Source organism: Dromaius novaehollandiae, chromosome 7, assembly GCF_036370855.1.
Source record: "Dromaius novaehollandiae isolate bDroNov1 chromosome 7, bDroNov1.hap1, whole genome shotgun sequence".
NCBI lineage: Eukaryota > Metazoa > Chordata > Aves > Casuariiformes > Dromaiidae > Dromaius > Dromaius novaehollandiae.
In genome coordinates this window covers 13,243,288-13,269,830 of record NC_088104.1, presented here as the reverse complement: position 1 = coordinate 13,269,830, position 26,543 = coordinate 13,243,288, and the positions used below count along the sequence as shown (strand labels likewise).

Genomic DNA, 26,543 nt, shown 5'->3' with positions numbered 1-26,543 from the left:
GGGCATTTTGCAAACGGCCACAACTGCTAAATTGAGGCGGCCACCCAAAGCACGCACATACGCACAGCCAGCCACAGAGACGGGGCCAGCGATGCCGTCTGGAGCCGCCTTTCAGGGCGGATTCTGCTTCCAGGTGCGAATCCCCGGGCAAAGCAGCGCGAGCCCTGCCGCCGGACACAGCTCCCCGCGGGGCCGCAGCAGCCGCCTCATCTCCCTGCAGCACACCGGGAGCTTTCTTAGCTCATTACTTGTCTTTGGTTGTTCCAAGAGACATTTTAAGGGACAGAGGATCCTTTTAGTATATAGTCATGATTCTTATTAGTGTTGAAAAACAAAAATTCATTTTCCATAAGGAATTTGAAAAATGCTTTGCTTTGCTCCACGTAGAAGCTTCATCTTTTCCAAAGTGGAAATTTTTCCTAGCTTCAGACAGCATGAACTAGGCACAAACTGTAAATGGTTTACTAATACCTTCTTGTAATGTTACAGTGGAAAAAGAATATTGCAAAGTTAAGCCCTTGCAATGCTATTTACTTACTACGGGATATATATTCTAGGACCAAATTAATCAGGTTCGATTCGCCGCTGTCCTGCCCACACTGCAATCACATGCAGCTGAGCTAAGTGACGGTGAAGCAGTCGTGTCAGCGTCACAACGAACTCCAGCTAAAGATACCAACAGCATCACTCCAGATTTGAACTGGTATAACGAGGGTCTGAATTTGACCTTAAATTTTCAGTGAAAATACACTTTCTCCATCCACTAAGCAGCATCTACAGAAGTTGCATCAGTTCCTGCACTGCAGCAGACACATTTTTTCTATCCAAATGATTACAGTGACCCACCTACTTCACATATAGTTGGAAATGCAAGATCCCAACAAAGTAAAGGGTGAAATTCCCCTCGAGTCCAATGACAGCAGAGTTAAGAGAGTGCTGAGCCACTTGGAAAACCCTGCATCTAAATTCAGGGCTTCTTTGCTTTGTCCAAAATCACAAATAGGATATAGCAGCCTCAGAAACAGCGGCCAGGTCTTCCGGCTCCCAGACTTGTGCTTTAACTGCTTGACACATCCTCTCATCGCTGGAGCGGGAGGAACGACATGATCAGAGACCAAAACTACTCGCGCTGAGCAACCTGAAAGCACCGTGTTTCAGCACACCAGAGACGGGTGTCGTTCCCTCACTAACTCCCCAGCCCCGAGGCCAAGTCCGAGACAAACGTCCCGGCAGCGCCCAAGCCCCGAGCACTGCACGGTAACCCAGGCCGGAGGCAGCGATGTGACCCTCCCTCCCGCAGGCTGAATCCCGGCTGCTCTGAAGGATCCTTCTCTGGCATGCCTCCTCAGCCTTCTCCCTTCTATTTTCCTCGTAAGTTTGCCTGTGGATGATTTATCTTAAAAAGAAAAAAAAAGCAGGTTTCTTTCTTCATTACAAAAAAAAGCCATCATGCCTGCACTTGGCTGGACCAGTGATGATGTTATAATGTGCTCTTGGAGGAGGCCTCTCTCCGTCTGTCAGCTCCTTCCTCTGCCTTGAGCTATGGGACTACGATCCCAGGGAAACAGCTCGCAGCCTTCACGGTCACCGTCTTCTCTCCTTCCCTCCCAGCGTGTTTCTAAACAGCTTAAATGATCCCATGCCTGGGCTGAGTGTCTCATCTGATATAATCATCAGCTCCAAGGCCTTACTTCCCATCCATCAGCGCCCACGACGCAGAAGTCCTACTCAGGGTGGACGTGACTTAGGCCGGTCCTTGCAAAGAACATTTGTTTACTTTCTCGTAGAGGCTAATGAGTAAATATTATTTGGGAGGCCAGAACTTCATGAACCCCAACCAAAATAAGGGCTCCAGGACATTAGGCACAATACAAACATATGGTAAAAAGTTTGTAATCATCCCCGAGACCACAGAGGCATCCCGCGGGGTGGCCAGTAAACGAAGCGAGCTTTCTGAGCCCCAGCGACGAGGCTTACACAGAAAGCCATCTTCCCTCCATATCTCTGTCTGCAGAATCCACTATCTTCTGAGTTTTTGCCTACCCAGCAAATATCCAAAGCTAGTAGCTATTGATCTCCAGTATCAACTCAGTCACAACTTTAATTGCAATCGGCTCGTAGTCATTTTTGCTGAAAATATACTTCCTTTAGTTGCATAAAATCCATCGCAATGAAGCTACACTGTCTACGCGAGCTACGTATGTCTATCAAGCGCAGAGGGAAGGCAAACTTCGACCCTAAATAAGATGATATATGAAAACATGACAGTGTTTCTTCAGCTGGAGAAAAGAGAGATTACTTTGAAAGCCTTTACTTAATTCTTTCTGGCTGTATTACAAAACAAGCAATTATAAATCTCCTAAAATTGTTCTAAACAGTACAAGTAAGTTTAACAAAATGAGATACAAACGCCAACTTCATAAATGCTTTTCCAAACAGAAACGTCAGGCGCAGTTATAATGCCACTTCAGTTCAGCCCGGTCCGGTAGTAATTACAACTCTTAAGAATATAGGAAGGAAAGTAAAGTTCAAAGAAACCCAAGAAGGAGCGAGGGAAGTTTTGGAGAAGGCGCGTGTCCCCGTGCCAGCGCTGCGCGCACAGCTAGCGACCGCTCTCTGCAGCGGGCTGACGGGAAACGGCGTAAAGGACGGACAAGCTGCCAGGCACCGACAAGCCAAGATAAAATGAAGAGAAACAGTTATAAAGAAGGACTTATTTTCCCCGGGTGATGAACTGCTCTGCTCAACTACGGCACCAGAGCAGAGATAGGAATTAGGCAGTGGTATCTAACCAAAAAGAAAAGGCTACTGACACCCACTTAAAGGAATGAAGATATTGGAAATAAGTCCTTAGTTTAGCAACACAGGAAACAGTTTTCTCATCCCATAAAGCTTCTCCCATTTTACACAGGGAAAAAAATGAGACCTTACAGGGAAATCCAGCCTAACATCGAACCCAAGGAATGGCCCAACGGCCCAACTTCCCCTCCCGCCGGACGCTGAAATCTCTTAAACGCTGCCTAATTCAGCCAGGGCCTCTAGCACCATCTCTCACTCCTCAGCCAGAAGTCCACGCCACAAAGCTGCCGGCTATTCAGAGAGATGTATGGATCTGTATCTACCGAGCGACCTGCGGCCCCAAGAAAATTCCCAGCCAACTCTGCTTCCCAATAACGCATGTCACCAGCCTGTCTTAGCTGCATAAACCAGCATCCCAACCAATGCTAAAACCTCCATGCTCACATCTTAACAGCACGGCCAGCACGTGCGCTGGGGGCATTAACAACGGCAACTACTAGCGTTATCCAGGGAAGTTAAGACGAGAAGGAACCAACAGAGCATTTCCTCTGACCTCTTGCTGACGTCTGAACTTCCCTGGCTACGTAGCTTTGTCTAGTAAATGCGACGCATTATTTGCTGACCGCTGGTAATGCGCTATATAGTTCAAAAAAAATATTCTCACAGGAGGTCCAGGGACCACTACCTTTACTAGGGTCCTGGCACAACTCTTCCTGGTAGAGATTTTAGAGGTTATTATTCAACAACTTCAGCAATTAATATGAGGGAAGGATTAAATCTGCGATTGTTGTTTTCTGTCCCCAGCCAGAAAGATGAGTTATTCTGGAAAAACGTGGCTTGCACTTGCCACTGACAACTTGCATTTACTTTCTCAGTTTTTACGGCTTCTCTCTCTGACATTTACTGCTAGTGCGACTTCTGCCACTGCTTTCACTGAACAATCTCAAACACTTTACTTCTAATTTTCGGCTTAACTGCAAAGAGTAGAGAAGATGACAGAGTGGTGAAGATGATAAGCCCTTAGAGTAGCTCAGGAACTTACAACTGAAATGAAAACTTAGAAACTGAAACTTAGAAACTCACAGCTGGAATAAGGAGGAAGTAGCTCAGGGGGCTCCCACACCCAGGAGGGCACGTGGCCAAAGGAGGGAGGAAAGAGGACAGCCTGGAAAAGGGGATTCGTTTCTGCATCCACACCAGTAAGGACGGCTAACTTCTGCAAACGTTGCGGTGTTTGCATGGGGGAAAAGACTTGACCACAAATCAGGTTTCCATCTGCATCTGAGACGTTCTGGTGCCTGGAAAGTGAGAATTTTCAATTTTTCCAAAGAGAATCTGAAAGCTTAAAAGAAAGATTTCTACGAAAGCAATGTTTTTAAAATAAAAAAATTATTGTCCAACTCCAACATACACCTCTATAACAGCATATAACAAGCAATGCTAGCAATTGGACTGATGTACTTTCCTTGCAAGCAGCAACACGGTTTTATTTCTCTTTGGAACAACCCCCATCTTTATCTCAGATAAATTATAGCACAAAATCCACTGTCCTCGCCATTTCCATTGCTGCTGGCAGAGACCCACGTCTTCAGGACTTTTTTCTCTTTGAGCGCAGTTAGATCCCCAGCAAGCTCTGCCAATCAGATTATTCTGCGAACTTTCCAAATTGCATGAGATCACGGTTTTACATACACTTCCTGATCACTATCAGGGTCCTGGAAAAATTATATTAATTTTTGAGCAGCTCGAATCCTTACGTGAATTCTGTTACTTAAACGCAGTAATCACCAAATCATCAATCGTGTTGTAAAACTTGCCATTTTCATGCACTGAGTCACATCATTTCATCTTCAGCCACAGCAAAAACTACCAGTTGGTGACCATTATCTGTTAATTGGAAACCTCATTAATTAGGCTCTTTGTGACTGACGATATATTTAAAATAAGGCAAGGAACATCAGCTGCATAACTGTGTCACAAAGGGATAACCATCTCTGTTAATCACTTTCCTTCATCGTATTAGAATCACTGCTTCAAATACCGATGCTAGCTATCGCCATGATCACTGATGCCAGGAAGTCCACATATACCTGGTCCACTTTTGCACAGATGCGAAGTTCTGGCACTATGCATTTTTAGTTTCATTTCACCAAGTCTTCATGACAACACAGATACGAGACTGTTTTCAGACATGCTCCCAAAGAAGGCGTTAGCATGCAGGAAAAGAGCTCATTTGGTACAGCAAGACTTGCAGGTGGTTAATTAAGGTCAACTGCAGCATCACGAATAGCCGTCAGGTCAGCCGTGCTTCAAGGGAACAGTGAGAGGGGAAGAGCAGGATTTCCAACAGATACCTCCAGGGTGTCCAGTTGTCTCTGCAATACAATCATTTTGTACAATGATTTTCATACAATCCTGGGAAAAGTCCCATACAATCCTAGGAGAAATCCCCACCAGGGTCTTTCAGGAAAGCAGAACCAGGCCTGCAGACTTTCAACTTGCAGCATAACATGGTTCTGAACAGGCGCAAATGCTGTGAGCCTGTAAATCTCAACATGGGCTCTAAATCGCAGCTAGGAAAATCACAGCACACTTAACATTTTGTCTCTTATTGTAAAGCTACCAAAAACCTAATTTCTTTCTCCACTATTAAAGATGAAAGAAAGAATCTCAACATCTAATGAGGCTCCTGCAGTGCCTTTATTCCAATGCAGATTATTAACCCAATAATCCTGACGGACAAGGCTAACAGGACGCCACTGGCTTCCCTCAGCCAACCCACTGCATCGAGCTGGAAAGATTCAACTCTGTATCTGCAGAATTTGGAAACCAGAACTTTTTTATCTCATTTGTCATAACTACCTCATTAAGCAAATGGCTCCCCTTTCTGCCTGCTCTTAACCATCTAAAAGTTTAGCCTCGTTTCCAATTTGAATTTGCCCTTTATTAAATGGAATCCATTGTTCTTTGTGTTACTACTTGTATCATGTGTCATTTCCTTTTCTTGATATTAAATGACCCTTACAATGATCATCCCCCTCATTAAACATTTCTTCAGATGAGGTTGGCTGAATTCACTCCCACTCTCTTATCGCCTTTAATGGTGTGATCTAGCTTTGGAGACTGTTTTCTGAAAGTAATCTTGGTGGATACTACTGTAGGTGTGATTTTAGCACCAGTGTAAGGGATTTGTAAATTCTCTTATCCTGACAAAGCTGTTTCCAACATCAGGTGTTATGAATTACTTTGCTCTTCTCAAAAGTTTCTATCAACAAATCTCGCTTTTCCTGACTGCTTCCATTTTGCCTCATATTCAGGATGAGTTTGCTGAAGACTCTGGTTCAGAAAACAGTCTCTTCCTGTGGCACCACAAATGTCTCCGTGGAATTACGTGCCACTACAAATCTGTGGGACCTTGGTGCTCTCCTAAGCCTCGTAAGAGCTGGCAACCAGATTCACAGAGATGCAACAGGCATTCGACCATGCTGCCAGAGAGGGAGGAAATTATGACTTGTATGTTCTCCTGAATCTGAATCTCATACTTCAGTTTCTAGGATTTATTGCGGAGTCAGACATTGTCCAACATCAGTAAGGTTAATGCAGTTGCGAATTTCACTTGAATGCCTCTCCCCTTATTTCTGTATCTTTGTATCTCTGATTTACTCTTTTACATGCATATTACCTTCTCATTTTCACATGTACTTTTGATACGATCCTTTCCTCTGTTGCATTATTTCTCTGAATATCTTTCTCTGGATCCAGACCAAGAATCACCTTCTGCTACAGAAAACGGGTGGGTAACAACCCATTTTTCAGTGCCTCTGTGTGAGCAAATGCAGCAAATGCTGAGGCAAGCAGATTTGGAAGGGAATCAACGAGCAACCGAGTATGAGAAGAGGGACCCAAAAGCCAATTTGGAAAGACATTTCTGAGCTACCTTAACAGAATCAGCCTACCATATTTCAAAAACAGCATCAATGCACAGAAGTAATAAAACTTGTCTGATCGGTTTAGAAACAGGCATCCCTCTCAGTCACATTCTGCACGCATGCACGTGCACGCACACGCACACAAATGCACACACTTGCTCACTCCTGCTATCAAGCCCTTTAAATTTCTTCCATGATCAATCTGTAAATAGCTTATAATGAAAGCAGAGATCCACCTAGAAGACTGTGTTACATTACGCACATTCTGCAGTCTGAAATGACTTCTTTCCAAGGCTTTTTTTAACATAAATATATATACATACATACATACATACATATATATATAATCTAAACGTCTAAATTGCTGTATGTGTATACACACACATACGCACTTATTTATTTATTTATCTTTAATTTTATCCCCATATCTCCCCAGAGAGCAAAACACTCGGAAATTATCCTTCTAGTGGGACTGTGGTAGTGTGGTGAAGATCTCTCTGGTCTTAATTAAGCAAAGGCTCTTACACTCATGGAGATATAAACTGCCAGAAGTAGAAACCTATTGAATGTAATAAATGTGCTTTAGAAAAACAGCAGGGAGGAAAGCACAAGATGGCTCAGCGTTACTTGGCTTGACAAAGTTTTACTTTTCCTGGATGAGCAGGAGGGTTTTTAGCATTCCCCTTTCACTTTTAATGAAACTTGACAATGAAATCTCCCCTGTACCACGAGCTGGGAGTCATAAAAACAACGCAACAGTCTACATATTTTTCTAACTTTAATTTCTAGAGCCAATTTTACCCAGGCTGTTTGTAAGAACAGCCCAGAAAGCAGAAAAAAGAAGAAAAGAAAGATTTCCATCTCTTTACTAAAAAGAGAAAATCCCCACACCGAACAAAAAGCAGAAACCAGCCACCCTGTTTCCTGTATTTTAAACAGCTGTGTGACACCAGCAGTGACTTTAATGACACCATATGCCCTGCCGAACTGTGTTTCACTCAGCTGACGTAGCCTTATTTGAAGGTTAATAAAGAGGCACAATTTTCCGCTAAGAAAAGCTGAGTCCATTACAGAGAAGACACACTTCAATTTGCAGGGTGAAAGAAGGAGGGGGAAAACCAGGCGCGGGAGCAGGCTCTAGCGAGGGCACCGCTGGCACGCCGCGACCCGCAACACGGGGACGAGGGGCCTTTCGTGGCATTTCATTACAGCGGCGCACGGGCCAGCAGGGCTGGGACCCGCTTTTAGTCTCGCCCTAAAGCTCACCAGAACATCGTTTTCCTCCAGACCAAATGGGTGAATACGGAGCGCGTTTCCCAGCATGAGGATAACGGAAACCAAAGTGTCAGCTCCCACCTCCTCCTGTATTTGACACTACTTATCACTCTGATGGACTGTGCTGCAATTAAAAGACAAGCGGAGGTGTCAGTTTGGGTCTTCCTTCCTCCCAAAGACGTCAAGGAAGGAAGTTCTCGGCTGTAAAACCCCTCTGAAGTGCGTACATGGGAGCACGAGCTACGACGCCTTGGGGACACGGGGAGAGCTTGGGGCCACCGGCAGCCACTGCAGAGCCTCCGTAGGAGAGAGGAGCTCCTACCTGCTATCCCTACGACTGCTGAGGAAGCGGGCTTTAGCAAAGCTTGCTTTAATCGAAGAGAACCAGCTGTCCACTTATATGCCCGTTTCCAGAGAGCCCAAACCTGGCAGGCCTCTTGTGGCCTCCCAGGAAAATATTTCCCGCGTGCCCTGTCCTGAGGCCCTCCCTTGGCTTTCTCCCCACACTCAAATCCCCTGGAGGTAAACAGGCGATAAGGCTGCAGGATTAGATCTACTGACCTCAGAAGGAATTTTGCTCAAATGAGAGCTAAGCCTGGAAGGATTTTGCCCTTACCGAGAGGCTCTAAAGGTTTCCCATGGAATCATTTAAGGAAAATGACTGGGGGAATTTACACCCGCCTTTGCTCCCTCCGTCACTTTGGCAGCGTATCCTTGAGGGCACCCGAGCTGGCTTTCAGACAAGCCAGCAGCTCGCAGACTAACCAAGTATTGATCCTCTCCTCACTGTGAAGCAGACAACAACAAACTCCTGAACGCACTGCATCCTTCAATATCTCCCCCTGGAGAAATGCACGCCGGTGACACCAGCAGTGAGGGGGCACTTCCATCTCCGAGGCTGTGACGGGCGGATGGAGCACTGCGCTTGATGCGTGTCGTTCTCTCACCTTCACCCAAGCGCTGGTAACAGGGAAAGATGTTTGTGCAGAGCTTGAATTTCAGATCCATGCCTAGACACAGCGATGCATATGAACGGACATTTAAATGCACACACATGAAACGGCCTGAATTTGGATACAAAAGGTGTCCAGTGCAAAGTGGGGTTAAGAGCTTGTTTTCCCCAGTATTACAGTATGAAGAGGCAAACGCAGTTTTCCGTGCCTCATGCACCTAATGAGCTCCAGGTTGCAGGATACAAAAAGATCTTGACACTGGCTTGAAGAAAGAAAATGCTCAAAATAATCTGGATACACTGAGGCACTTCATCATAAATGTCACCACCAGACTATCAGTTTTGTGAACATTCCTATTTTTCTGCAGCTCATGGCAACATGTCCCAAACTTTCTTGCTTTCCTCCTGCGTTCTCCACTGCTCCCTCACTAGGGACACAAGTTCCTCCCTTGACCCCTTGCTCTTGAGGGGCTAAGCCTTGTGTTGCAGACAGCAACTAAATCCTGCAACCCCCAAAAAGCCAAACCCAGAGCGTAGCAGCCAAATGATGCTGGGCACTCATCCCCGGACTCATGTCAAGGGTGGCATCAAAGGTATGATCTACCTCTACCTCCCTGCTTACAGTCATGGCAGCAGCTCTCCCACGCGTCCCATGGTAGGCGCTATGTTTGATGGAGTCCATCACACAAAGGCTCCTTTGCGATACACAGCGGAGACGCAAGCACGGGGTCGGCAGCAGAGCCAGGAGCCGGCCCCAGAAGCCGCAGCTCCCAGGCTTTCGCCTCCTCCGAGCTGTGCCTCTCGCAGCCTCGCACCGGCTCACATCAGGACTACAGGGGGTCCCTTGGGCAAATCCTGGCTGCTCCTGTCCTGGAATACTGATACTGCCAGCAGCCCGTCTAGTCTGTGCTGAAACGCTTCCTCTGCACCTGAAATCGATACAGCTTTCATGCAAATCTTTACTACATGTACTGTACAGATTTTAAATATTCATGCAGCCGACACACCTAAATAGCGCTGAAAATGATGCTACAGCTTATAAGGTCAATGATCTGCAATTTTATATCTCCCTAAACACATATTTACAAGCAGCACTATAAACACTGTTAAGGTTATTGTGTCAAACTCTTCCACTATTTCAAAGGGTATTAATTTTAGCAGAAACATTAAACAGCAACAAAATTTCTTTTTGCTTTGGCCACAGCGCTTCTGATTAAGATAGATATAATAGGAATTTCAAATGTGTGTGAAATATTCTGTACCACAAATACTTTTCATTGTCCCTGTGTGTTGCAGTAAGTCCCAGTTTCAAGAGTCTGCTTTGCTTTAGATAACGTTGCCGAGTTACTAAAAAAAACCCTCAGCGATGGGCTGTTTGCATCCCAGGGCCATAATAATGTATCCTGGTGACACTGAAACATGAAGATGTAAACAACAAAGTGACAGAAAGACTTCGACCCGAGTGGCTTCAGCATAAAAACCTGCAATCCCAAAGCAATAGGGCATTTATACCATTGAATACCCTATCAGTATACGTACTTGCAGACCTAGGTGCCAATTTTAGCATTTTTTAGATGAATTTGCAAACTGAGTTTGCATGTTGGGCTCATTATAGAATACAGACCTCTAACAGATGCCAATTTATATACATTGAAGAGGCTGAAAAAATCAATCCTAGCCCCAAGGCAGAGAAATAGGAGAAGATTTTTTTTCAATATTTAAATCGACTAACACTACAGGATAGCTAGCCATTTACACAAACATATAATAAGAGGCAGAGGACTATCTGACTGAGACAGACACCTACCCCAGCTGGATGCTTTTGCAGCCCTAAAATACACTGGGTACAAACCAAATATGAACCACGATTCACTGCAGCAACATTTTTGATCATGGACTGATAGTGAGACAAGGTAGATCGTGTGTATCCTTTATTGGACTAATATATAAGCTGTTAGACATAAGCCTTCAGGCCAAAAAAGTCTTCAAGGGGCTGGCAGCAGAAAGAATATTTTTGGCCTGAAAGCATCTCACTATTTCCGAGCCAACAAAAAACTTCCACCTCTGTCCATTTTATCTCAAGCAGCTGCAAGTATTTTTTGCAGCTTGTTTTGTGACAAACAGCCGCAGTGAGGACTTGCACAAACCTGGCAGGCCCAACAGCAAAGTCCTTACCACTTAAGTGCTCTGTTTGCTTTTTCAACCAACTCTATCTGCCCAGGGTATTTATAGAGCAGAGGGACGGGGATGTTCGGGGCCCGATCACGTTGTCTTGGCAAGCTTCACAAGAAACAGCATCACAAAAGGAGCAATTCTGTGTGAAAACACACCGACATGTCCACCCGTCACGAATCCTTGGGCGTCCCTCGAATGGCTCCTCGCAAGTCTCTCGGGAGAGTACGGCGCAATTTGGGAAAGGGAAAATACTATCACTGAGGTGTTTCCCAGAGACAGTCGAATTAGGATACGGCCGGGGTGACTTCCATGTCTCTTTTTCATAACATTTGCATCGTACAAGCATAAGGGCCACCTACCAGTGACCCAAGCCAGGGGTTCCCATACTAAAAGCCTGAGGTACAGGGACTCTGAGTGGGACTCTGAAACTAGGGCTGCAAAAACTTGGTCTCTGCCATGATCGTAGAATCCAAAAAGAAGAAAAATATATTAGTGTTCACATTATACCAAGGCACATGTGAAGCACAGAGAGATGAAGCGATCTGGCCAACAGAAACGGGAAGCAACCGCGATCACTAGCGTCTGCAAAAGCACTTTCTGCACCTGACCACGGCCTGGATTTTTCAAGTCTCTCGGAAGCAAAGGGAGCACACGAATGCCTGACAGGGGTTCTCAGCTGCACCAAGACTGAAGCGGTCAGAAAACCTCTGAAAGCTTTTTCCCTTGAGCTAAAACAATTTTGGGAAATCGTATCAGTTTTGCTGAAATTGCGTCTGAAAGGAAAAAGGGAAGAAAACTTGAAGGCTGTTCTGCCAATGCTGAAACCAGACATGGAAGATTTCCAGAAGTCTAAAATATTCTGAAATATGGCTTTGCTTCAGCTTTTTCTTTATTATGTATCTGAAAAAAAAGTTTCTTAACACAGACCTTTTCTATGAAACACAGTGTTTTTCTCTCCCCTTTTCTCTCCCCTTTCCAGTTTTGAAGTTCTCTGGTTTTGTTCCTACGCAGATTAAGGGCAAACACTAAAATCCTCCACAAAACACAGCTTTTGTCCACCCCACAACCTACTCCTCAAACCCCTTCCTGTTTATAAGGACAAGGTGCCTGAGCACTTCCAAAAATCCCATTCTGCGCCTCTTGGTATTGTTAGGCACCTAAATATTTTTTGAAAAAAATCTCAGCAGGTTTGTTGGAAACGAAACTGGGTAGGCCTAAAGCAGACACCAAAGTGCATTTCCAGACAAGTCATTTAGAAGCACAAGGTGATGAATAATCCAAACACAATTCCTCTGAAAAAGGAAAAATAATAAAGGCAAAGGGGGAAAGGGGAGGAATTCATACAAACGCCGTCCCCGTAATGACAGCACCAGAACATCACTGTAGCAGTGCCGGGCTGTGCCAGGCGATAACGTCCTTTCCCAGAGGAACCTTTAGGTTTATGACAAATCAGGGATGATGCTCAACAGCTATTTGATGAGCTCCACAACAGCTGCTGAGGTCTGCGTGCCACTGCAACACAGCTGGAAACGCACAGTGCTGCAGCATTAACGGGATAATAATTCAGGGCTTGCCAAACACTGAGCATCACTAACTTTTTCTGATGAGTTATTTGCATCCATAATCAGCTGTGAAACTCTTTAGGAAAGATCTTCTCCAAAAAGGAGAATTTATCTGAAAAGGAACCCACTGTCATTAATAAAGCCGTCTGGCCTCAAAGCTTCAACAAATCAGACTCAAACCCACAATGCAGTCTTAAGGCAGTTAAATGCTTTCCCAGTGACTAGAATTTAAGGTGTTCTTAAAAGAGATACAAAATGGCAAATAAATATTTAAGGAGTTCTTAAAAGAGGTTAAAAAATGGCAAATAAATGAATGCACAAACCTTAGTCTGAAAGAAGGGATGATTAGCGGAGGGGGCGGAGGAACTATTGCACACCCATCGCAGTACGAACAGGGGTGAAAAATCTTACATTACTGGAAAGACAGTTTGTGACTTGGAAAAAACCCTAACAGTGCAATCACTTATGTCTTGATTGTAAGATATTATCTGCTGTGAGTAAGGTTGGCACGAGCTCTCCCAGGGAGCAGGACCCAGGGAACCAAGGGGCTCAGACGGCTCCAGTTCCTTCCAGTTCTGCCAGAGAAAAGTTTGTTCCACTCCACGGCACAAAGCATTCTCCGTCGGGCTGTGCGCGGCTACCCTACGCAGGGAGCACGGGGGGCAGAGCCAAGGCCGTTGCTTTCCCTCGCTTCTCGCCTGGCGAAACGGCAGCCTGGGTAGGAGGAAAAACGCGTACATCAGAGTGGGGACAGGACTCTCCTCCACTCCCCCTCGCGCAGTGGGAGACAGGTCAGGCCAACCTCGGCTCTTCTAGTTTGGCTTTGTTAGTACAAGATAGTACAAGAAAGTCCCTGGCACAGCTCTCAGCCAAAAGATTACTGTGTTCACCGAGTGATTGCTCCGGCCAGTCAGGGGAACGTGTCTCAGCTGGTGGCAGGATTGCGTGGCAATTGCCATCACCATTTCTGGAGCCAGGGCTGCTCCACAGCTGCTGTGCTGGGGGTGAGCGCATGGATCGCCGCGCACAAAGCGCTGGCGAGCGAGGGCATGCCGGGGAGGGCCAGCCACAGAGCAAACATGGAGGCACATCCCCGTCCTCGCCTACATGAACGTAAAGTCAGTCCCGCGCCCCGACCGAGTCACTCACACGCTGCCACACTGACTGGTCTTTTCCTCTCACACATGCTGAAGGCATCTGCCTTAAAGAATGTGAAGTAATGAGAGTCATTGCCTTCTCCTTCGTTACACTGGTGCCCGGAGCATGAAAAGGAGAAAAGACTAGAGCAGAATCCTATTCCGATTCCCATCAAACGCCATTTGTAGTCTTCATTGGGTGCCTGCAGGGAGGCGAGGCCACAGCATGCACATAGGGAGGATATTTATCACCACCAAAGGAACAGAAACACAGGAAAAGAGCAGATGGGAGAAGGATGGAAAGAGGAAAATCAGGTATTTCAGAGAAGTGAGTTTATGGCGGTTGTTTCTCAGGCATTTCATGTGTTTGCATCAAGCACGTATGTCGCAGAAGGGGAGGATGCTTCTACAGCAGGTGCAGCGAAGCCCTCCCGGCCCTGCAGCTCCGCTTCTGCATGGCAAAGAGCAGCCGCAGCAATTTTCTTCCAGAGGTTTCGGCCGCTCCACAGCCGAGTTCTGTGCGCTGCTCCATAACAGCCTCTTAGGCGCGATGAGGGCAATACTCCCCTTTTAGCTGCACTAATTTTGCCAGCATTAGAGGAAACGGACTCCTTTTAATGGATCTCAGCAAGCTCAGCCTTTCACCAGGGACAGGGCGAGAGCCCACACAGGCTGCAAAACCAAAGGCAGGTCGTGCCCTGTAGGCTTCTGCTTGTATAGCTGCATCAGTGAGGCTCTGCAAAGAGTCTGCCGGCCCAGAAGACCCCCCAGTAGGAGCTCCAGCGCCGAGAGAAGCTGGATTAGCTGTATTCTCCACGGACAACCTGATAACCGCTGCACAGAGCACCAGCTCCTCTCGCTCTCCTCACGTGATGCCCCAGACAGGCCACGCTGAGCTCAAATGGGGGAGGAGGCCATCAGGCAGAACGAGACAACGTCCAACCTGGTCGTATTGTCGCCCCCAGCAGTCTCAGTGGTATTCAGACCTTTTATTCCCTTGCACATGATGACTGATCAGAAGAAACCATCATTATCAAGTCTTGATTTTATCCCAAGTCTTGCACTGGCTAGTCATTTCTTTAAAGTGCTGGTTCCTATAGTTACACAAAAATCATAGCTGCAGTTCCTTGTTCCTAAGGAAATGAGACCTAACATGCAGCCTGTCTGTCTCCTCCTCCTAACAGCTTTGGAGCTTACCGACTACTTTTAATCCAGATCAGAGAAAGGTAAAGGTTTCCACAATAAATAATTTCCTACAAGTCTCATGAACACAAGCCCTGGAGAGGACAGAGATCTCGCATCCCCAGGAAAGGCTGCAGTGTGAACTCATGCTTTATTAAATTAATCCACATGGGAGAGATCCTTATATATGAGACCTAACTACATTAATCGGGATTCACAAGCAGCCACAAGACACAAGTCTGTAGGAAGCCAGGCTTAACTTCTTCCAGTGCTCATTGGAACTGTGGATGGAGAGAGGAGGCAGAAAATCTGAGCCATAAAGGCTTAGCTCCCCCCACCTCCCAAATGCGTAAGTCGAAACAGAAACAACCCTTAATCATTCTTTAATTCTTAGGTTCTCTAAGCCAAACTCATAACTCTCCAGGCTTGATCTCAGAAGGTTTGAAAACCTGTCTGGCAATATGACACTTGGTTCAGTGTTTGCAGTCTTACTGTCATTAACCCATGAGACACAGGGTATGAACAGCTCTGTCTAGTCTGCATAAGCAAAGCCAAAAAACCCCAGACCAAATGATTTAATTGCAGAGAAACTCCCCTCCCCAAACATGAGGTTTAAAAAGCATTTGTATCTAAGGATCATTAAATTAATAATCATGAAAAATGTTTTCCAAAAGCTGTTTTACTTTCCACCACTAATTCAGCTTCTTTAAGCTGCTGAAGAAAAGTGGATGGGCAACAGCTTCCCTTACATGTCCCACACGTACCACGCAAAGATGATGCTACTGGAGAGAGCTACGGCACCCTCAGTCACTTCCCTAAATTTGCCCCAGGGACAAATCCATCCCATATTGTTGGGATTTAGCCAGAACCACCACTGCAGACCACAACAGCGATAAGACTGGCATTTCTGTGACTATATTAGCTAACATGGTTTTAAATAGTGGTATTTCAAGTTTCCTGAGCCAGATCTGTCATTCAGCCCCCATTTACGCAGCCACTGATGGAGGGGGCACCAGCAGGGAATTAAGAGCTCTGAAAATATCTTCATGCAGACGGGGCCCGCGAGGCCTCCTCCTCATGGTGATTTACTTCACTGTAGCAATGAAAATTCCTGTCTGGAACCAAGTGCCTGACTGCAAACTTACCACAGCTCCAGGGCTAGGAGAGTCGAAAGGTCACAGTATTTATTTGTTGCTCTTCCAAGATCACTTTCCCATGAACTTGATGGATTCTCAAATGCCTTCTAGTCCACAGCTTCCCCTCTCCAGAAGACTGTGATTAATCTCAGTCTTGGGTAAATTTGGAACCAGCAGTTTTTCTTAGAAAATCTCATTGTTAAATTCACTTCTCGGATTCTTAAGAGTTTCAAAAGTGAATGATTAGTTTTAAATTAAAATATATAAAGGTCTTCCTTTTCCCTCTTGTTCTAAGCAAATACAATGCCTGCAGAAAATAAATTACTCAAGTAGTTCTCTTTAATGTAGTATGTTGCACAAAGAAGCAAAAATTCCGTGTTCAGGATCTTCAGCTATTTGCTTTTCACCTTCTCTAAGTACAGTGAGACATGGAAGCCAGAAGTCCGTTCTGCTCCCAGCCCTGCTACCCGCATTTTGTGCTGTTGTATGTAAGCTTAAACTTCATGTGTGTTTTCTCAGCTAATAAAAAGCACTTCTCCCTGTCTCTGAAGTATGGTATTATTTAATTTTATGTAATATAATAGAACATGGTGATTTTATACAGTCTCTCATAACTTTCTCTTCTTTATAAAGCCACAGTTTCTGGAGCCATGTTGTTACATGAAATTCTCATTACAAAAAAAATGCCTTTAGGTTCTCAGGGTAAGAAAGAGAAGATTGCAAAGATAAATACTAAATACTAAATTGCAAAGATGAATACAAAGTGCTAAAGGTTCAAAAACCAGATGAGCCCTAGCTAATCGTATTACAGCAGTTTAAAACATCACCATCTCCAGATGTCTGCCTCAACCATTTGCCAGAGGTTACTGCTGCTTGTAGCAGTGGGCAGAACAGAACATGTGTCTGCACTTAAACACATCAGTTTACAGCCAGGGAGCTTAGTTCATGCCCATCATCCTCACTGGTTTGAGCTAAAAGATGGGGTTTGTACCGGAGTTGGAGGCAGCACAGACTCCTCTTCCCTTCTACCAATTCTGCTGGGAGGACAGGGCCGCCGGATGGAGCGGCCAGCCGGCACTCGGAGACACCCAGGCCTCCCTGGGCACTTCTCCATGGAGGCACCCATTTGTGTCCTTCGCCCACATATGATACCTTCATTCAGCAATGGCAGTAATGTTTTTTTTCCTTTTCCTGGGAATATCTGTCTGGCAGAAACTCACTACACCACCAATGCAGCATATCTCCAATTGCTATGCAGAAGGAGCAGGGCAATACAGATTTTTTGCCACCTATAACCTAGTCTCAGCTTAAACTGGTGACCTTTGTTATTCACCCCCCAATCAACTTTTAAGGCCCAGTGCTGAGATTGCCTTTCCACACAAAGCTCTCATCAAAATTAATAAGGCATGAAGTCGTAAATGCTAAAACAGTACATTCCCAGTGGGAAAACAAGCCATCCCAGAATCCTGAAGTCTGGCAGGAAACTCAAGCTTTCCAAGAGCCTGGAGTTATGTGGGACAAACTAAATGATGCTACTCAGCAACTGTTTCCCAGAGAAAAACAGCGAAGGCCATGACAAGGCCAACAGAGACTAAAAATACCCCAGAGCTTAGCCCACACGCTACATACTGTTTCATTTAACATGCCATAATTACAGCTTATTGTACATACACAGCGGCACATGAAGTGCAAAACCATCACACAACTGGTAACGATGATGTCCAAGAGACACAAAGACAAGGTGACAGTGGTACTGCTCAGTGTGGGAGACGGATCAAAGTCTCAGAGACAGAAGCAAGTCAAGAGGAACCCCTCGGAAGGAAAGGGTCTGCTCGAGGGGTGAAGGGAGGCTGCGGGAACCATCCAGCTGCCCAGTGGGATCAGGGCAATTTGGTGAATCGAGGTGCCTTCAACATTTAAATTTATCTCTGAGTTATGCCTATAGCTTGTACTTATTTGAGGCTGCAAAGCATCTGTTTAAAGCAGGCTCTAATTTGAGACATTTTTCTCTTTGATAAGATGATGGCATCAAATTCCAAAGTGCTAAAAACCAGACAAAAATCAAGAGCTGAGATGCTGCAAGATTTGACATTTTTCATGTAGCAGCAAGCCAGTCTGACACTCTCTCATGGATCCAGGCATGCTGTTACTACATGAAGCTCTAATGCCATTGATAATAGTTAAAGGATGGCAGTAATGTTTCAGAAGCCAAAAGTAAAAAACTAGCAGTGCCTTTAAATAAATGTTACTGAAACCTCTCCTTTTGGTCCTTGAATTCCCATCTGGTAGACACCGTACCCTTCACGTAACCCCTAGCTGCTGATTAATGAAACTTGGCAAAGTGTAGCAAAGCCATGCCAAAGGCAGCGCAAAATCCCAAGTTTCTACAGATCCCAGAGGTGAAAATGCGCAAACAGCACCCCCTCCCATCATTTCCTACCTTCACTTAGCCCCAAGTTGGAGATAAGACCGCTCAAACAGGCTGCGCTTTTTTCTCTGTGTTCCTGACAATGGCTCCACATTCAAAGCAATCACAGCCATCTCCTGTGCACAATTACTGGCCTTTTACAGTCTCACCTTGTCTAACTTCCCACTGCAGACCACAGCTCTAGACGCTACGTGCATTTTCATAACTTTTCATGTCACTTGCCTGGGTCTCTGGCTACTGTAGGAAGCCGGCTGTCTGCAAAGTTAACAGGCATGAAAACATTGGACACAATTCTCACGTAAGCTAAAACTGAGCTTTTTGGATCATTAGTGTTCATAGCACCTAATCACGCTACTGCTGGAATAGCTAACCCTTTATGTTCTGCAAATGCTGCCATGAGCTATAAAAAACGCACATCCAGACTTGCTGGGTGTTCGTGTTCTGCATCACATCTTCATTTTGGGGGTTCATTTCATTTATGCTTAAAACATAATAATCAGTATGCCATGTGTTCAGAGAAGCTCTGCCCTGGATGACTTCCAAACCAAAGCCATGCCCCCGCCAAGGTCCACACACCCCTAAGCAACCGAACTGAAAAGGTGACATACAGCAGGCAACATCACCCCTTGTTCCACCTACGGACCAGCCGCTCGGGACCACTGCTGCACAGAGAGGTCAGAGCAACACACGGCTGCGTAGCTCATGCATATCCACGATGACTCTAAACAAGCCAGCCCAGGTCCCAGGTCTCTCCCAAAACAAGGAGGAATGCTCGAAATACCCCCTGCCCTACCCTACGACGCGGAGAAGAGAGGCGAGGCAGTGCCAACGCAGTGCCAACGCACTCACCTGGCACCGAGGGCAGACCCAGTCCTGGCTCACTGCTGCGCTGTGGCAGGTCTCTAGCGAGGCAAAGCCCAGGAAAGCTCTAACATGTCTCCTCATCTGGCCAGCTGCGGGCATCGAGGTGGCTTTTGCACATACCATGACAAATGAGTCCTAAAAACGATCCACATGGATTACCTGCCCTACACAAAACCACTATGTCTGATATCAACTCTGGGGTATAAATTCACGCTCCTCCCAAAACCATGCCTCAGTCCTACTGCCTCCCTTGCACAGAAGAGGCGCGTGAGCTATCCATGCATGGTGACCCCACGATGCTGATTTCCACCACACGCAGTAGAGGGTAGGTAGGGGGTGTGCACGTACCAGGATGGCAGTGGTACCCAGGCTGGGAAGACCTTCCAAGAGCATGTCTAGAGGCACTGACACAAAAATCCCCATTCCAGTTCTGCTTTTGCTTTCCTCCTGTGACCTTGGTTAAGTGACTATGTGCCAGCTCTTCTGTCTGTGCAAGACCCCAGTCCCTAGGGCGATTGTGAAGATTAGTTTCTGCAAGGCTCTTAGGAGATGAAAAATCAAGTATTTCCCATGTGGTTGCACAGCTGTCCTTGTGGAAAAGTCCTATGCTTTTCAACAGAAATGAAACCAACAGGCTTCTGTAAAACCATGTTTCTACAGAAGTGACCCTAAAAATATATTTTAACAGGAAAAGAGGAATGAAAAGCTAATGGGAGTATTTTTCAGCCAGCACCAACAATGCTGCTGCTGGGAGCTTACGCTCTGCTGAGTTTCACAGGATGATTTGCAAAGAATCTCAGCTCCATTTTCCTCTACAGGAAAATGAGACTGGGAGAGCAAAAACAAGACTGCCAAGACAAAACGTTGAGAGAAAATAACAGACAGGGACTATAAATGAGACGTAAAGTGTTAAGTGTCTAGAGAGGATGGGGCAAGAGGGGAGATAATATTCCAGCTATGAAATCCAAAGGAAGCTGGGGATAAGAAATCCTTCATACATCAGTGATTGAGCAGTAGCTCCTCTGGGACGAAGTCTGCAAGAATTAAGTCAACAGTGAAGCAGGGAAAACATTAAGAAGAAAGGGCTGGCGTGGCATTTACAGACTGCTCAGAAAAGCCATGGTGTAAGCGCTAATGAAGTGCACATTGTTAATTACAGCCAAAGCAGCCAAGGCAGCCCCTCACCACGCAAAGGGTTAAGAGCAGGACGCCAGAGCCTGAGCAGACAGGTTTGCTGAGTATCCCACCACAAGCCTTGGACTGAGAGCAGAAAATCCAGGGAGTTCACAGGGGGCGGCCAAAGGGCTCCTGGGCTGGGCGATGGAAAGAACAAGAGGGAAGAGCAAGCTGCCGCAGGAGGTGCCGAGACTCTTCCCCATGGGACTACACGTTGTCCTTGCCACAAGGACACACCACGTGGCACAAATGCACCAGGCCAAAAAGTAACAGTGCAGATCCAGATGTCACATCCAGTGTCAGTGACATAAACCCACCACTTCTCAGATGTCCCATATTCAGCACGTGGGCATGTTACAGAGCTAGCAGTGCAATACCCCATGGACTGAGCTCCAGGTGGCCAGGCCCCAGGAAACACAGAGGAATCATTCAGATGGCGGGATAACAATAAATGGCACTGACAGAATACCTCTGATTACCAAAACACTTCGCAAGTATGAATGCAACCTGCCTCTGTCACTAGGAGACAAATTAATATTTGTCCTATTATACAGGACAGAACAGAGACACGGAAAGGTTATGCAATTTGTTCTACACCACAAAAGCGAATAGTAGAGCAAAGAAGATCATGACTGACAGCCACTGATTTTCCCCATAGTCCCTGATTTTCTTCCACCATTGCTTTTACTAGACTGCAGTGCACTCATATAGGCAGTTATGGGGAGAAAGAACAAAATACAAAGTTGGGCCTGGACATTTACATTGGTAAGAGGAATATCCAGCACTGTGGTAGCTAACTGTAGCTTCAAAGAGGCAGAAGCTTTTGATAGAAACACTACAGCCGAGCTCTGAACACTGGGAGTTAGGATGAGACAGTCACAAAGGACAGCTTGTTGCACATGTGCACTCTACAAGGCAGCAGGTTTCGGCCAGTGTCAGAGCCAGCGGATAGCCAGCCTGGGTAGGAATCCCAGTCCAGCCTGCTTTATCCAAAATTCCCACCAAAATCAGTAAGGAGAAACAAGTGGAGAGTGGACTTGTTACTAGCTGATACATATGAACAGGCAACTTGAGATAATTCAGTTCTAGCTGAGATATCCTGTTTTGGGGCTATTTTCAAACCAGCAAGAAAAGGAGAATAGAAATATTTCCTCCATGGATGTAGGCTCCTCTCTCTTCCTGTAATACTTTGGTTGTACTCGCCAGATTGGAAACTGCTTCTGGCCAAAATGTCCCCGCCAGGAACGGAACGCAAAATGAGCTGTCTGCTAATAGATATCCCCCTAATAACAGGGAAAGGGGTTATTTCATTACAGTCTGTGCTGGTATCACGTAAGGACCTGGAGAGCAATGCATTCAGAAGGTGAATTCACAAACCCAAGGTAGTGCTTTGAACTTCTGACATCTCCTTCGTGGCTGAACATTACCGTTGTCACTGGCTAACGCTGGGTGCCCCGTTCCCTTTGGCCTTGCCCCCTGCAGATTCATTAAGCCCACGGTGCCCACCAGCAGCTCCTGAGCAGGATGCTTATAAATAGTTCAAAAGCAGCCCCCTTGCTGAGCTGGCTACATTACCAGCGGTGCAGCAGATATAATCATAAGCCACTGCTGTAGGGGAAGCGCATTCAAAGGGGCTGACGAAGCTGTCATTAACTTCTCACCCTGAAACCCTACTGCATGTCCAGCCCAGGCTCATCTCACAGCAGAACAGTGCCTCCGTTGCAGCGCTCGCCTCTTCTCCCATCCACAAATTACTCCTGGTTCCCCCTCCAGCTCCCCAAGAGATGTGGTATGTATTTCATGGCCCTCAGCCACATGGAGAGTTTAGGCTGCCCCGAACTTGTAGGGTCAGGAATCTTGGCCACCTCTGCTTTAAGTGAATGAAAAGGAAAGGAGCAATGTTAGATCTGGAGGCAGCTGCACTGATGGTGGAAGGGAACTACACAGAAGCACCGCTGCTCCGTCCTCACCTGACAGCAGGAGCAAGCAGGGGCAGGCAGGGACCTACAGCCCCTTTGGACTGCCCAGAAGTCCCTGCCCCTTTTGATCTGCTCCCACTTCACAGCCATTTTGCACTGGTATAATTAACTACAGCAAGCAGCAGTGAAGGAGAATCCCACCCCGAGAGATAACAAGGCTTTTCAATGAAGAAGAGTAGCAAAAATGTACTGGTGCATATTAAGAGAGAAGGAAGCACATATGGGTGGCTACTCTTTTAAAAGTCAGCATTTGCAAACTGGGATTCACTGTGATGCTTGACTGCTGCCTCTCCCCTTCCCCTCCGCGCCCAGCGAGTGCAGAGCAGCAGACACGCACGGCATTTCTGGGAGAACTTGACAACCTATAAAACCAGCTCAGTCCCCAAGGACCAGCAGTTTGTAATCATTTGTGCTGGTCAGGTAGACACTCACCGTGCTGGACAGGCGCTCCCAGAGTACCTGAGAAGCAAAAACGATTCAACCTCCTGTCCAGGGCGAGCTCAAGAAAATTCACACGGGTTTGCCCTGCTGGAAACGAGCCCCACCGGCGGGCAGGCTCCCGCGGGCCAGCTGCCCGCTCCGGCCTCCAGCCTGCAGCCAGCTTTCCCTCCGCTCACCGGCAAAGGGACCCGGCGCGGGGAGACGCCGGCTCTGAGCCGGAGGCAGCTCCGGGGAGACGGGCAGGGAAGGAGCCTCGCAGCGGACAGCACACGTGTCCCCGCGGCGGGGCGGCACTGGGGCACAGGCTGGGGGAAAAGGAAACGTTCTCCAACGGTTAACGGGACTCCGAGCAGGACAAAACACACCTCCTCGCATGGGGAAAGGGGAAACCTGGCCCGGCGCGGTTTGCGGCCCCCGAGCCGCTGCAAGGACGCTGCCTCAGCAGGGGCACTTTGACCTCTCGGCACGGAGGATCTGAAAACTCTTGTGCCTTATCATTTTTCCTCCGCCAGAAATCTCCAGCGATCCCACGCTGGGGACTTAGAGAGGTCAGGCAGGGAGAGTTTTACACACTGAATCATTCCCAGACAAATCGTTTTCTTATTATACATGGCAGCCTCCCACGGACAGGCTGCCAGAGGGCTCTCCGAAATCACATTAGGTGCCTTTCCCTCGCTCCTCTTCATCCCCCCTGCCACCCCTCTCCCTCTTGAAACGCTAAGCTCTCGGTCCCCTCGGAGAGGGGCCAGAGGGTCACAAGTATTCGAGCAGTCCAAGGGGCCCCACGTGGTAACTCCCCTTGTACGTGGCGCTTACAGGCCCCAGCCGCTGCAGGGACGTGGCCGGTGGTGCTACGACAGCAGTAACGCCAGCACTGAACCAAACACCGAACACTTCCCAGGTCCCCTTCCCATGCTCTCCGGCACTCCTCGGCGGAGCGCGTCTCAAACGCTCGCGGCACGTGCCCGGGCCACTCCTGGTTCGTCACCCCGATGCAACGGCTCCTCCGCAGAGCGAGGACGCCGGGCTGCCACGCAGCAGCACAAGGCGCCGATTGATTCCTTCAGCACCAGGTAGCAGTTCTCAGGCTGCCTCTCCACTCAAACGCCTCGCAGCCACAATAATCATCTGGGTGTCGGGGAGAACAGAAATCTCCTCTGCACACTCACAACTTCCTAAAAATTGTATCAGCAAACCTGGCCAACAGCCATCTTTCTGTGTTCTTGCTTGTTTTCTCCTACCCTCTGCGCTCCGCTTTCCCTTGCTGGCGAGTATGCCGCCCTGCAGAGCTTTTTCCTGTTTCAAAAGTGTTCAGCAACAACTCAGTAACAGCCCCGCAATGTCGTAACAGGTACAGCAACAAGCAGGGGTGACCTCGCATCCCCAGACCGCTCAACATCCAGCCGCAGCAGGAGAGAGGGATTTGCGACAAACTGTTTTAGGTTCGAGGGTGGGGGTGACTTTTCACTCTGGGAATTTGGCTTTAAGGACCCACAACCTCAAGACCCTCGGTGTGTAGGTTAGCATTAGGTTGAACTCAAATGGTGACTGTCATACAGAGGTACAAATCCCATTGTAGTCTCGAGGCTCATCTGAACCTTATCAGAGATGTTGTCAACCTCAAGTAAGTAAAGCAGGTCTGGGAGAAGAAACGAGAACAGCAAGTGAAGTTTCACTGTTTTGAAATTGTTCTGATATCTAGATACACATGAACACATACAACATAAACATACTTTCTCTCGTCAGCAGAGCCACTTGCCATCCCACGTGGAGGATGTGTCCTGGTCTTCAAAACACATCAATGTGTAGCACAACTGCTGCAGTAATGGAAGAACATGGAGATTCACTGACTTGCTCAGGATTACGCCAGCAGTCTGTGGCAGAGGAAAGGATTAAACCAAAATCTTCCAAATTTAATGCTAGTGACTTTACTACAGGCCTGTCCTTTCTATGAAGTCCATGTCAGACAGTCTAAGAAAGACTGTCTTTGCCTTTCAAGGGCAAAGAAGGGAAAATGGTTTGTTTTTTTCTTGTAGCACAAGCAGAAAACGAGAGTTACAACACAGCCTGCTGGGACTGAAGACGGAGCACCGGGAACAGCAGTGTCGAACGGGTAATCTTTCATGGCAATCAATGAAGATGTGCTACAGGCAGAGACCTCCGTTCTCGCAGGAGCGAGCTCCTTCCACTTCCTGACCTGCTTGGAGCCCTTCCCCGCTCCCTCCCTCCAGTGCATCTGGCAGATGTACGGAGACGAGGACGCGCGGGCTAGCAGGGCTGATCTACCTTCACTGGCTTTTTTCTCCTACATCACCTACATCACCACAGAACATCTGCTTCACGTTTTACAGCAGTTTTATCAGGGAGAAATGCTGCGTGCTCAGTAACCAGCTCTTTCTTTGGGTACCACAGTCAGTCTCCAACACTGTTTTACTCCTAACTGGACTACTCTGCCCGGCAAACCTGAAAGCACAACCAAAGCAAATAACTGCTGAGCCTCGGCACTCATTTCGAAAGAGAATCCCCCTGCAGTCCTCACCTCGCAGTTTCCTCCTTGGGCAGTGGGACAAAAAGGAGAAGATGAAGTCAATCTTCCTAAACTGGGAGGATATGACAATTTGTGACTAAATCTCTCCTCCAGAAAAATGGACCATCCTTATTCTTAAAATCATGCTTGAAATATCTAAGCAAGAAAATCAAGCCATAAAATTAGAGCAGAGATTGACCTACACATCCCTGAATCTGGCTGCGGCCAGATCTTTCAGCTGTGGCACGCTTTCTCTGCCGAGAAAACTAAGCCACCACATCTAAAATGTAAAACCCAGATTAGAACCACATGAACGAGCCTGCTGTAATAAACTGAAAATGAAGCAAAGCTTGTCTGATCTCTGTTTTTATTTGCATCCTAAAACACAGATAAGGTTTACTGAAAGACCAGTGCAGGCTCAGCACAGGGTGACTGTAACGTCCATTTTCAGAACCGTGAAAGTCCTGCAGTGATCTCCCCCCCGCCGAGCCAGTTTCTCGGTGAGGTGCTGAAGGACAAGGCTGCTTGGCTAAAGGAACAAAGGAAGAAACAGGCATCCCTTATCCTCTGCCCAGCCTCTGTCTTTCTACAGCCAACAACCTGGTTCCAAAAAAAATCACCCTCCAAGCGAGTTTTTAAACTTTGTTTTGAGACACCAACTTCATATAATAACAGGTCTCAAGGCAACCCCTCCTCCAGGTCTAAGCCAGGCAGATCTCAGACTGGTTACCACCCTTTATATGAGCCTATGCAAAACAGAATTAGAGCTTTGATTTATACACAGTGAAATGATTGCAGTACTGAAAATCTGCAGTGCTATCAGAGCCACCACGACAGATTTCCAAACACCGCTACGTTATGAAGACATAATTTGGTGCACCAAAATCTCATTCCAGTTGTAACGTTCCCTGTTTAGATCGAATTCAGTCTACATTTAAGAAGCTGCAGTTTTAATGATTCACATTCAAGTACGCCAAATCTC

The 26,543-nt window shown here is 46.8% G+C and overlaps 1 protein-coding gene across 4 annotated transcripts in view; it reads right to left on the bottom strand.

Moving 5' to 3' along the window:
• Nucleotides 1-26,543, bottom strand: part of SEMA5B (semaphorin 5B) — a 273,437-nt gene that overhangs the window by 199,216 nt on the left and 47,678 nt on the right. Inside the window, exon 1 of one of the 4 annotated variants that reach the window (XM_026118435.2) lies at nucleotides 13,016-13,294. The exons of the other annotated variants lie outside the window; for them this stretch is intronic. The gene's annotated coding sequence lies outside the window, so the exon portion shown is untranslated. Of the gene's footprint in view, nucleotides 1-13,015; nucleotides 13,295-26,543 lie in introns of those variants that run through there. 4 annotated transcript variants of the gene reach the window in all.